This window comes from Pleurodeles waltl, chromosome 1_1, assembly GCF_031143425.1.
Source record: "Pleurodeles waltl isolate 20211129_DDA chromosome 1_1, aPleWal1.hap1.20221129, whole genome shotgun sequence".
Taxonomy (NCBI): domain Eukaryota; kingdom Metazoa; phylum Chordata; class Amphibia; order Caudata; family Salamandridae; genus Pleurodeles; species Pleurodeles waltl.
This window is the reverse complement of record NC_090436.1, coordinates 457,206,604-457,219,352: the sequence shown is the minus strand read 5'-3', so window position 1 is coordinate 457,219,352 and position 12,749 is coordinate 457,206,604.

The window sequence follows — 12,749 nt, the reverse complement described above, 5'->3', positions numbered from 1 at the left end:
TATAAAGTGAACTATGAAAATGTGTTTAAAACATGAGTGCTAAACACTATTTTTTCATATTCAGATCATAAACAGAGTTTTGTGAATACATAGAAGGATTAAGAACCATTATTGTTTGTTTCATTTCTATATATGTCTCTTTTTCATCATTTTGGAAAATGGTGGAAGGGTTGCTCTGAGGAGTTATTTTGTGTCTCTCTAAGATTGCTTTGCCCAAAAAACCTATGTTTTCACACCAAAATGAAGTATATAGGTTGCATGGTTCCTGAAATATTACATTATCACTGTAACACATCTTTTTAAAAACATCATTACTGGCAAGTTTCAGATGTAAACAGGTTTTGATCACAGACCCAGGTCACATTAATATGCGTAAGGTAGGTCAAAAATTGAGACTTACAACGATTGGCCATCATGTCTGTGATTGCTTTGAAATAAATCTTTTTTTTTTAAATGCAGCCCATTTTCCTGAAATGAAATGGGATGCACTAAAAAAATGGGAAACATTACAATATTGTCCTGTAACCACTGCCTGCTCCTAAAAATGTTTTTGTACATATTCACAAAGGGGAACGGGTCCCTCCTTAGAGACACTTTCCTGTTTGTGAATGGGTAAGACCTGCTTTGACTTTGTGGGTAAATATTCATTTTTGCTACCTGTAGGAGGCTGGCCTGGCTTATAGTGGGTACCTTGTGGTACTTACACCTTGTGCCAGGTCCAGTTATCCCTTATTAGTAGAATAGAGGTGTTCTAGCAGCTTGGGCTGATAGAGGTAGCTATAGCAGAGCAGCTTAGGATGAACTGGAGACATGCAAAGCTCTTACTATACTACTTATATCATATAGCACTATATGATAAGAAAACACAATACTCAGAGTTACTAAAAATAAAGTTACTTTATTTTAGTGACAATATGCCAAACGTATCTCAGAGGATAGGAGGTAAGTAATATACACAAATTATAAACACACAAACCAAAACCAGGTAAGTAACAGTTAGAAAAGTAGTGCAAACAATGTAGAACACAATAGAATGCAATAGGGAGAAATAGGCCATGGGGCAACACAAACCATACACTCCAAAAGTGGAATGCGAACCACGAATGGACCCCAGGCCTAGTGTAGTGTGTAGAGGGTCACTGGGAGTGTAAGAAAACACTAAGGGTGTCCAAGATACCCCACCTCAAGACCCTGAAAAGTAGGAGTAAAGTTACCATACTACCCCAGAAAGACAGTAAAGTCGAGATAGGGGATTCTGCAAGGACAACAACTGACTGCAAAACACTGAAGATGGATTCCTGGACCTGTAAAGGAAGGGGACCAAGTCCAAGAGTCACGCAAGTGTCCGGGGTGGGTAGGAGCCCACTAAACCCTGGATGAAGGTGCAAAAGGGCTGCCTCCAGGTGCAAGAAGCCAAAGATTCTGCAACAACGGAAGGTGCCAGGAATTTCTCCTTTGGTCACAAGATGTCCTACTGCGTGCTGGAGGATGCAGAGTTGTTTCCACGCAGAAAGACCACAAACAAGCCTTGCTAGCTGCAAGAGTGGCGGTTAAGGATGTTGCATGCTGCTGGTGCCCAGGAAGGACCAGTAGGTCGCTCCTTGGAAGAGGAGACAGAGGGGGCGCTCAGCAACTCAGAGAGTCCCCACAGAAGCAGGCAGCACCCGCAGAAGTACCTGAGCAGGCACTTAGAAGATCTGAGGACAGTGGTCGACTCAGAGTCACAAAGGAGGGTCCCACGACGTAGGAGTCCAACTCAGTGAGTTGTGCAATGCAGGACGGAGTGCAGGGGACCTGGGCTAGGCTGTGCACGAAGGAAGTCTTGCAAAAGTGCACAGAAACCCGAGCAGCTGCAGTTCGCACAGTACACAGGATTACTGTCTGGCGTGGGGAGGCAAGGACTTACCTCAACCAAATTTGGACAGAAGGGCCACTGGACTGTCAAAGATACTTGGACCCAGCAGAAGTTTGGTGACTGCGTTAGCAAGGGGAAGATTCCGTCGACCCACTGGAGATTTCTTCTTGGTTTCCAGTGCAGGGTGAAGGGAGACAGCCCTCAGAGCATGCACCTCCAGGAAACAGTTGAGAAAGCCGGCAGGATGAGGCGCCACAATGTTGCTCGTAGTCTTCTTGCTACTTTGTTGTGGTTATGCAGGCGTCCTGGAGCAGTCAGGGGTCGATCCTTGGCAGAAGTCGAAGAGGGACATGCAGAGGAACTCTGGTGAGCTCTTGCATTCGTTATCTGGTGAGATGCCCACAGGAGAGACCCTAAAAAGCCCACAGAGGAGGATTGGCTACAGAGAAAGGTAAGCACCTATCAGGAGGGGTCTCTGACATCACTTGCTGGCACTGGCCACTCAGAGCTGTCCATTGTGCCCTCACACCTCTGTATCCAAGGTGGCAGAGGTCTGGGGCACACTGGAGGAGCTCTGGGCACCTCCCCTGGGAGGTGCTGGTCAGGGGAGTGGCCACTCCCCTTTTCTTTGTCCAGTTTCACGCCAGAGCAGGGCTGGGGGGATCCCTGAACCGGGGTAGACTGGCTTATGCAAGGAGGGCACTATCTGCGCCCTTCAAAGCATTTCCAGAGGCCAGGAGAGGCTACTCCTCTCAGGCCCTTCACACCTATTTCCAAAGGGAGAGGGTGTAGCCCCCTCTCTCAGAGGAAATCCTTTGTTCTGCCTTCCTGGGACCAGGCTGCAGTGGAGACCACGGAAAGTTAGTTTGGAAGTACCCGGGCTCTATGCTGGAGTCCCGGGGATGCATGGAATTGTCCCCCCAATACCAGAATGGTATTGGGGGGACAATTCCATGATCATAGACAGGTTACATGGCCATGTTCGGAGTTACCATTGTGGCGCTACATATAGGTAGTGACCTATATGTAGTGCACGCGTGTAATGGTGTCCCCGCACTCACAAAGTCCGGGGAATTTGCCCTGAACAATGTGGGGGCACCTTGGCCAGTGCCAGGGTGCCCACACACTAAGTATCTTTGCACCTAACCTTCACCAAGTGAGGGTTAGACATATAGTTGACTTATAAGTTACTTAAGTGCAGTGTAAAATGGCTGTGAAATAACTTGGACGTTATTTCACTCAGGCTGCAGTAGCAGTCCTGTGTAAGAATTCTCTGAGCTCCCTGTGGGTGGCAAAAGAAATGCTGCTTCCCATAGCGATCTCCTGGAACCCTAATACCCTGGGTACCTAGGTACCATATACTAGGGAATTATAAGGGTGTTCCAGTGTGCCAATCAGAATTAGTAAAATTAGTCACTAGTCTGCAGTGACAATTTTAAAAGCAGAGAGAGCATAAACTGGTTAGCAGAGCCTCAGTGATACAGTTCGGCACCACACAGGGAACACATATAGGCCACAAACCTATGAGCACTGGGATCCTGGCTAGCAGGATCTCAGTGACACATATCAAACATACTGACAACATAGGGTTTTCACTATGAGCACTGGGCCCTGGCTAGCAGGATCCCAGTGAGGCAGTAAAAACACCCTGACATATACTCACAAACAGGCTAAAAGTGGGGGTAACAAGGCTAGAAAGAGGCTACCTTCCTACACTACTGGATTTCAGATGCAAAACACTAATACTTAAGTTAAGGAATCTGTATTTGGATGGGATGCCCTTTACACACCACTTCCAAACACTGACTTAGTGTGTACCAGCAAAGCCGAATTCAGCAACGTGTTACTGAACCAAAATTTGAGTTTTATATATTCAAAAATGACATTTTGAGGTTGAAAAGACTGTAAACTGTGTACAGCACACTACTCACCAGTTAGGGTCTCAAGGTACTGTACGCATACTGCTGTGGAACCCCTCCTGGCTTTTCCCTGTGAGGTGCCCACTCCTGGGCAACCTCCAAGGTAAAGCCAGGCATCCCAGCACTGTTGTGGAGATTAAGCAAGCTATAGCCCAGAGTTACAGAGTGGGACCCATGAATTAGATTAGGCACCCATGCGAGAATTATAATGTCTGAGGAAATTGAGCCATAGACCCGCTGAGGCGGGAATTGAACCCTGGTCCTGGGCCACATTTCTGCATCACCGTCTGCTGCTCTAACCATTGAGCCACACTTCTCCACTTCTCCAGACTCCGATTTGACTTTTGCGAATGTAAAAGTGCTTTGTACATAAGGGTTCATGTTTCTAGAAGATGGTATCCTTCAAGCTCCAACAGACTATGGACCATTGGAAAGATTATTATTTCATTATTCTCATTAGCTGGACATTTTCAAATAACAACGTTACATTAAAAAAAAGTATGGAAAGAAAGAAAAAGTCACTCCCCCACTAACATCTGCCGGAGTGAAATGTTCCTCCTGTCAGGCATGCTAGGATGTGAGGGTGGTCCTTTCAGCTGCATCCTTTTATTGCCTTTAGAATTATGCTCCGAGGAGACATTTTTACTAAAATGTAAGAGAGCTCAGCCAGGCGTTCAATGCAGCATTCATGAGGCCAGCGAGGAGCTTGCAGCGGTACAGGACCCAGATGGATGTTATCTCTCTCTACATATATTAGTACATTCTTTACCACAGCTGCGATGAGAGGAGCTTTCAAAGTGCTGCCCACTGCTCGCCCTCCTACATCTGCCTCAATGAGCCATTGTGCTGGCATCACCTGACCGATCAATGTAATATTAGCGAGCACTAACAATAGGTACACTATCATCTGACTGCGATACTGTTAGTTGGAAATATCTCCTGAAGTGGGGCAGGTTTAGTAAGGAAACTGACACATAATCCCCGCGGTGAGATAAATATGCCAAGATACTGTCAAAACACAAACCCCGCGTTCAAGGCAGTATAGCTCGCAGTTTAGGTGCTGCAGCTGCCCGGGATCCTTGAAGTGCGCTAGAGCATCAAGCATGTGCGTTCTAGAGACAAACTAGAAATAGATGAGTATTTGTGTCGTAAATCTGTACTCAAAATACGCAATTCCCCATGCAAACGGCAACACACCTGCTATAAAAAGCAGAAGGAGCAATGAGAAAACGACTCTGTTACAGCGTACAAAACTCCAGGTAAGCAGAAATAAGATGCAGTGGTAACGTACGCTGATTATTTGTCACCAACTAATAATAGGTATGGCAGAAAATATTTAGTGCTTAGTGTCTGCAAGTGTGATTGAAGTGTGCACTGAACACCGCTGTCATCTACGTTACTTTACTTTAAATGTTTCTAAAGATATTGCAGAATCACCAAGTATTTAAAACATGAAGAACACAAATTTAAATACTTATTAACTAAGATATCGTGAATCGCTTTCTTCCATTCAACACGTTTAGAGTTTCCAGTATGCAGTTAATGGTCAGCTTCATCAAATCCCCAATTTCCTAAATCACAGCCAACACTCGGTTTTTTACACATAACTACAGTAAACATTTTAAGGGGGCGTCTTCTTATTTGTGTTTATTTCAACATGGGAGGATGTGTGTAAAACCGCTCTGATTCATAACATTTTAAAATAGAACATCCAATTATTCAGAATTCCACTGAAATAAATGGCAAAGTAATAGTCTCTAACACGGGGTGGGAGGGTTCAACTGTCTGAACATTTGCATATTTGTTCTCCTGCTACCACAGAATGGGAGACATCACTAAGCATTACTCCAAATCTTGCTGTTCTTTAATGACAACAGACAGTCTTGGATGAATAGCCAGAGTGCTACAGAGATGTTCCCCTTGTGGCTCACTCTGATTATGGGGATAACTTTCCCCTCTCCCTTCTTCAGCTTCTACTGTGATACACGAAGGGCCTGATCCACAAAGGTAAATTCCACTTTTAAGTAATTTACTTTTTTGTGTAAGTTTACTACTTTTTTGCTATTCACAAAATCAGAGTGTACATGTACTCCAAAAGTGAAAGTCACATATCTCTGCCAAATTGAATGGCTTTGGGTCTGTAGATTTCTGACCCAAGTGTAAAGATGCACTCCGATTTATACTTGGTGTAAATCGGAGTGTATCTTTACTTCAAAGGCGTAACTTACATTTGGTCCACTAAAGGTACACTCATTAGTGAATGGGCCTAGTGTCTGTGACATGGGTGGATTAAACTAAGGACAATGAGAGTCCGCAAGTATGTAGCTAGTATTCCACTTTGAGACTAAGGGCCTAAATAAAAAGGTTGGTGGAGACGGAACTTCATAGCAACAGCCAACATTATGATCTTCGCGGTCAAACCCTCTGATGACCCAATGGTCTAAGGGCCAGCAGAGGTTTGGCTGTATGTCTACACATCTAATTTAGATGGGTGAACATATAGCCGATTTTCACATATCCCATTACCACTAGGAAAAATCTGGCAGTAAGGAGCATTGTTTTTCAATTTTCAAAAAGAAAATCTCACTTTGCGATTTTCTTTGAAAATGAAAAAACATTGTAAAACCTACAATGCTTTGACGTGAAATATCATGACAGCAGTTCTTACCAATGCTAGAAATGCCTGCTGGGCCAGTAGACATTTCTAATTTGGGCTGGCGGCACCTCCGTCAGAGTGACAGCGTAATTTACCCTGTTGCCCTGGCATAGAAATTAGCTGCCAGAATTAGAATTGGGTTCTAAGTGGAAGTCATTAACCCTCAATTTTACAATGCTCAACAAACAAAATTACTTCTTAGGATTGATCATAGGTCCTCTGTGGGTGATCTAGACTACTTGGCCTTACAGAAACCTCATTAGCATTGCAGTGACTACCTACTGTGAAAGTAGTAGTGGAGATCAATGCAGAAGGTCCCTGCTCTTAATCTATTGTGTCTATTACAAAGTGTCATCCTTAAACGAAGGGCAGTCTTAATTTTGTATCACTCATCATACGTATATCTAATTTGCAGCAGTACCAGCTAACTGTCCTTTGAACTTATCATACAAGAAATAGTGAAACTCAAATCATCTTCTGTGAAATCCTGGCAGCTCACTTCTTTTGCAACAGAGACTAAAGAAGGAAGGTTGGTTCCTAAACACATTTCTGGTCTCTGGACCCTGTGTCCTCTCTTGGAGCTAGCCTGACAGAGGCCACTGGAAAACTCTCAAGATATGAGTTCACAAGCTACCAGTATGAAGGCTATCTAGGTTACCTCCATTACATTGTGGCACCTGGCTTCCACCCCTTCTTTAGCCAATTGTTAACTTGTTAATCTTCTACCTCCAGTTCTCAAATGTTGGCTACCTCAGTTCCACCTCGAACATTCCAAAGATGATATTAGAGGAACTTCACCTATTGCTGGCACTAAAACATTCTGCACAATACCACACACATATAGATAAATAAACAGTGAAAAACCTCTGATATCTGCAATTCTCAAACAAAACAAAGCAACTGTGGATACCTACCTCACTAAATAGCACTGAATCATGAAGCAGTTACTGATTGATATCTACAGACCAAACTGAAATCACTTCCGGATACTGTGTTCTCCCATTCAACAATATCCAGGAGATATTTGACATAGGGTAGTCTGTGCATATTCAATATAGTACTCCACCCAAGGTATAAAAAGGATGAATAAGTCCCGGCACAGCTTGCAACACTCTTCCACCTAAAGCCATAATAAGGCCCTCATTACAACCCGGGCGGTCGGTGAGATAGTAGCGGTAAAACCGCCAACAAGCTCCAGCCCATCCCCTGCAGCCTCGGACAGCTGCCCACTGCTGGTGGCGGTGCTGCTGGTGATGCTGGTGATGGTTGTGGGGGAAGCTACAGCCCATCCCCTGCAGCCATTCGGACGGCTGCACAACCATGGTTGGTGGTGGGGCTCCGACTGAGGCCCTGCACTAGGTCCCTTCTCCTCCCTGCCTCCTGGTGCAGGCCCCTTACCCTTCCTGGAAGCAGCTGGGGATGGCTCCTTGCCCTTTCTGCCATAAGCTGGGGATGGCTCCTTGCTCTTCAAAGCAGCAGCTGGTGCAGGCCCCTTGCCCTTTCTGGCAGCAGCTGGGGATGGCTCCTTGCCCTTCCTGGCAGCAGCTGGGGATGGCTCCTTGCCCTTCCTGGCAGAACTTGGGGCAGGCACCCTTTCGGTGAGGCTGGCTGGTGGCCTGGATCCTTTACCACCACGAGTTGCCGTGGACACTACTGGGCCAGTGGACTGGGTGGCTTAGGGGCTTGCCTTGGATTTAACACACCCTGGCCAGACATGATGGGGGGAGGGGTAGAGAAGAGGTCAATGGTGGAGACGAATAACTTCTTAGGGACATTGGGGCGGGAACAGGGAGAAGGTTTGGAAGTGGAGGAAGAGAAAGTGGTTGTGGGAGGTGGCTGTCTGATGATTTTGGGTGAAGGTGCATGGGCTGGATGCTGTTCTGAGGTGGATGGCTGTTGGGTGTCTGAGTGCTTGCGTTTCTGTACCTTGGGAGGGGGGCACAGACACAGTGGGGGAGGACACAGGGGACGTGTGCATGGCTGTTGGGGTGGTGTCTGCCAGTGAGGTGTGTGTTCTGATAGGTGTGCTGGTGATGGTGGTAAGGGCTGAGGATGTAGTGTATACAGGTGTGAGTGTAGATGAAACTGGGAGGGAGGTGGAGGAGGAGGAGGAAGGGGACACAGTGGAGGCAGTGGATGTTGGTATGTCTGCATCTGGATGGTGTTTGTGTGAGTGCCTGTCAGATGATGTGTGGTGTTTGTTTTTGCCTGAACCACTCTTGTGTGTTGTCTTGTGTGCATGCTGGTCTGCCTGTGTTCTTGGGATAGGCTGAGATTGAGGGAAATGGGATTGGGTAGAGGAAGTTAGAGGGGGAGGGTGGAAACAGGGACACTGGCTTCCATCAGAGAGGAGGTCAGAGCCTGGATTTATCTCTGTTGGGCCGCCAAGCCAGTGTGAATGCCCACCAAAATGCATTGGTTTGTTGCATTTGGGCTGCCAGCCCCTGGATGGCATTCACAATGGTTGACTGCCCAACAGAGATGGATTGCAGGATTTCAATAGCCTCTTCACTCAGGGCAGCAGGGCTAACTGGGGCAGGGCCTGAGGTGCCTGGGGCGAAGGAGATGCCCACCCTCCTGGGTGAGCGGGCACGCTGAGGGGCTGCTGGGAGGGCAGTGCTGCTACAGGGGTGGCGGCTGTACCTGTAGCTGGGGTGGTCACAGAGGTGTCCGCGGCCACCAGGGAGCTTCCATCGGAGAAGGTATCTGTGTACAAACTATCCCCTCCAGTCTCCGTTGTGGTGCTCCCCTCCCCTTCTGTCCCAATGGTGCCTTCAGTGTCGGTGGACTTAGCCTCCTGGGTCCTGTGGGATGCAGCTCCCTCTGTTGCCAGTGCCTCTGCTCCTCCGCCACATGATGCTAATGCACATAAGGACAGGATGACAAAACAAAAAGGGGGGGAGAGACAAAGGAAACACTTGGTCAATGGCTACACCAACCCCACTTTTGGCGTACATAGCAACCTCACACACAGGGAACAGTCCTACGCACTATGCAGTGCACTACCAGTAACAATGATACTCACCAGGGCATGGGGAGGGATACATACAGCCAACTGCAGCATACCCGGGACCCACACAGCTCTGCCCAGTAGAGGATGCCTGTAGGAAAGTACCATCTTGCCTGGCATGTTACCCCCATATTTCACTGTATATATGTTGTTTTAGTTGTATGTGTCACTGGGACCCTGCCAGTCAGGGCCCCAGTGCTCATAAGTGTGCCCTGTATGTGTTACCTGTGTTATGACTAACTGTCTCACTGAGGCTCTGCTAATCAGAACCTCAGTGGTTATGCTCTCTCATTTCTTTCAAATTGTCACTAACAGGCTAGTGACCAATTTTACCAATTTACATTGGCATACTGGAACACCCTTATAATTCCCTAGTATATGGTACTGAGGTACCCAGGGTATTGGGGTTCCAGGAGATCCCTATGGGCTGCAGCATTTCTTTTGCCACCCATAGGGAGCTCTGACAATTCTTACACAGGCCTGCCACTGCAGCCTGAGTGAAATAACGTCCACGTTATTTCACAGCCATTTTACACTGCACTTAAGTAACTTATAAGTCACCTATATGTCTAACCTTTACCTGGTAAAGGTTGGGTGCTAAGTTACTTAGTGTGTAGGCACCATGGCACTAGCCAAGGTGCCCCCACATTGTTCAGGGCCAATTCCCTGGACTTTGTGAGTGCGGGGACACCATTACACGCATGCACTACATATAGGTCACTACCTACGTGTAGCTTCACAATGGTAACTCCGAATATGGCCATGTAACATGTCTATGATCATGGAATTGCCCCCACTATGCCATCCTGGCATTGTTGCCACAATCCCATGATCCCACGGGTCTGTAGCACAGACCCGGGTACTGCCAAACTGCCTTTTCAGGGGTTTCACTGCAGCTGCTGCTGCTGCCAACCCCTCAGACAGGTTTCTGCCCTCCTGGGGTCCAGCCAGGCTTGGCCCAGGAAGGCAGAACAAAGGACTTCCTCAGAGAGAGGGTGTTACACCCTCTCCCTTTGGAAAATGGTGTGAAGGCAGGGGAGGAGTAGCCTCCCCCAGCCTCTGGAAATGCTTTCATGGGCACACATGGTGCCCATTTCTGCATAAGCCAGTCTACACCGGTTCAGGGACCCCTCAGCCCTGCTCTGGCGCGAAACTGGACAAAGGAAAGGGGAGTGAACACTCCCCTGACCTGCACCTCCCCTGGGAGGTGCCCAGAGCTCCTCCAGTGTGCTCCAGACCTCTGCCATCTTGGAAACAGAGGTGCTGCTAGCACACTGGACTGCTCTGAGTGGCCAGTGCCAGCAGGTGACGTCAGAGACTTCTTCTGATAGGCTCCTTCAGGTGTTGCTAGCCTATCCTCTCTCCTAAGTAGCCAAACCCTCTTTTCTGGCTATTTAGGGTCTCTGCTTTGGGGAATTCCTTAGATAACGAATGCAAGAGCTCATCAGAGTTCCTCTGCATCTCTCTCTTCACCTTCTGCCAAGGAATCGACTGCTGACCGCGCTGGAAGCCTGCAAAACTGCTACAAAGTAGCGAAGACGACTACTGCAACTCTGTAACGCTGATCCTGCCGCCTTCTCGACTGTTTTCCTGGTGGTGCATGCTGTGGGGGTAGTCTGCCTCCTCTCTGCACTAGAAGCTCCGAAGAAATCTCCCGTGGGTCGACTGAATCTTCCCCCTGCAACCGCAGGCACCAAAGAACTGCATCACTGGTACCCTGGGTCTCCTCTCAGCACGACGAGCGAGGTCCCTTGAATCCAGCAACTCTGTCCAAGTGACTCCCACAGTCCAGTGACTCTTCAGTCCAAGTTTGGTGGAGGTAAGTCCTTGCCTCCCTACGCCAGACTGCATTGCTGGGAACCGCGACTTTTGCAGCTACTCCGGACTCCGTGCACTTCCGGCAGAAATCCTTTGTGCACAGCCAAGCCTGGGTCCACGGCACTCTAACCTGCATTGCACGACCTCCTGAGTTGTCCTCCGGCGGCGTGGGACTCCTTTGTGCAACTTCGGGTGAGCACCATTTCACTCCTCTTCGTAGTGCCTGTTCTGGCACTTCTGCGGGTGCTGCCTGCTTCTGAGAGGGTTGCTCATCCTGCTGGGTACCCCCTCTGTCCCCTGACGCAATTGGCGACATCCTGGTCCCTCTTGGGCCACAGCAGCATCCAAAAACCCTAATCGCACGACTTGCAGCTAGCAAGGCTTGTTTGCGGTCTTTCTTCAGGTAAACACTTCTGCACAACTCCTCACGGCGTGAGGCATCCATCCTCCAAAGGGGAAGTTTCTAGCCCTTGTCGTTCCTGCAGAATCCTCAGCTTCTACTGTCCAGTAGCAGCTTCTTTGCACCCACAGCTGGCATTTCCTGGGCATCTGCCCATCTCCGACTAGCTTGTGACTTTTGGACTTGGTCCCCTTGTTCCACAGGTACCCTCGTTTGGAAATCCATTGTTGTTGCATTGCTGGTTTGTGTCTTTCCTGCAGAATTCCCCTATCACGACTTCTGTGCTCTTCGGGGAACTTTAGTGCACTTTGCACTCACTTTTCAGGGTCTTGGGGTGGGCTATTTTTCTAACCCTCACTGTTTTCTTACAGTCCCAGCAACCCTCTACAAGGTCACATAGGTTTGGGGTCCATTCGTGGTTCGCATTCCACTTTTGGAGTATATGGTTTGTGTTGCCCCTATCCCTATGTGTCCCCATTGCATCATATTGTAACTATACATTGTTTGCACTGTTTTCTAATACTATACTGCATATGTTTGGTATTGTGTACATATATCTTGTGTATATTTGCTATCCTCGTACTGAGGGTACTCACTGAGATACTTTTGACATATTGTCATAAAAATAAAGTACCTTTATTTTGAGTATATCTGTGTATTGTGTTTTCTTATGATATTGCGCATATGACACTAGTGGTACTGTAGGAGCTTCACTCGTCTCCTAGTTCAGCCTAAGCTGCTCTGCTAAGCTACCATTATCTATCAGCCTAAGCTGCTAGACACCCTATACACTACTAAGGGATACCTGGGCCTGGTGCAAGGTGTAAGTACCCCTTGGTACTCACTACAAGCCAGTCCAGCCTCCTAAAATGCCTACTAGCTAGGTAGGAGGAATATCACCTCTGAACCCTTCCCAACATGAGGCCTACTCTGCGATGTCTGGCCTCGCCTAGGAGCATTCACAGACACACATCCCCCACCTGTATACCACCCTACCATGCGTAAGTTGTAATGATGGGCACTGTACTCACCACCTTGTGGCTGCTGTGATGCCCTCAAGCACCCATCCAGCTCCAGGTAGGCCACTGCCA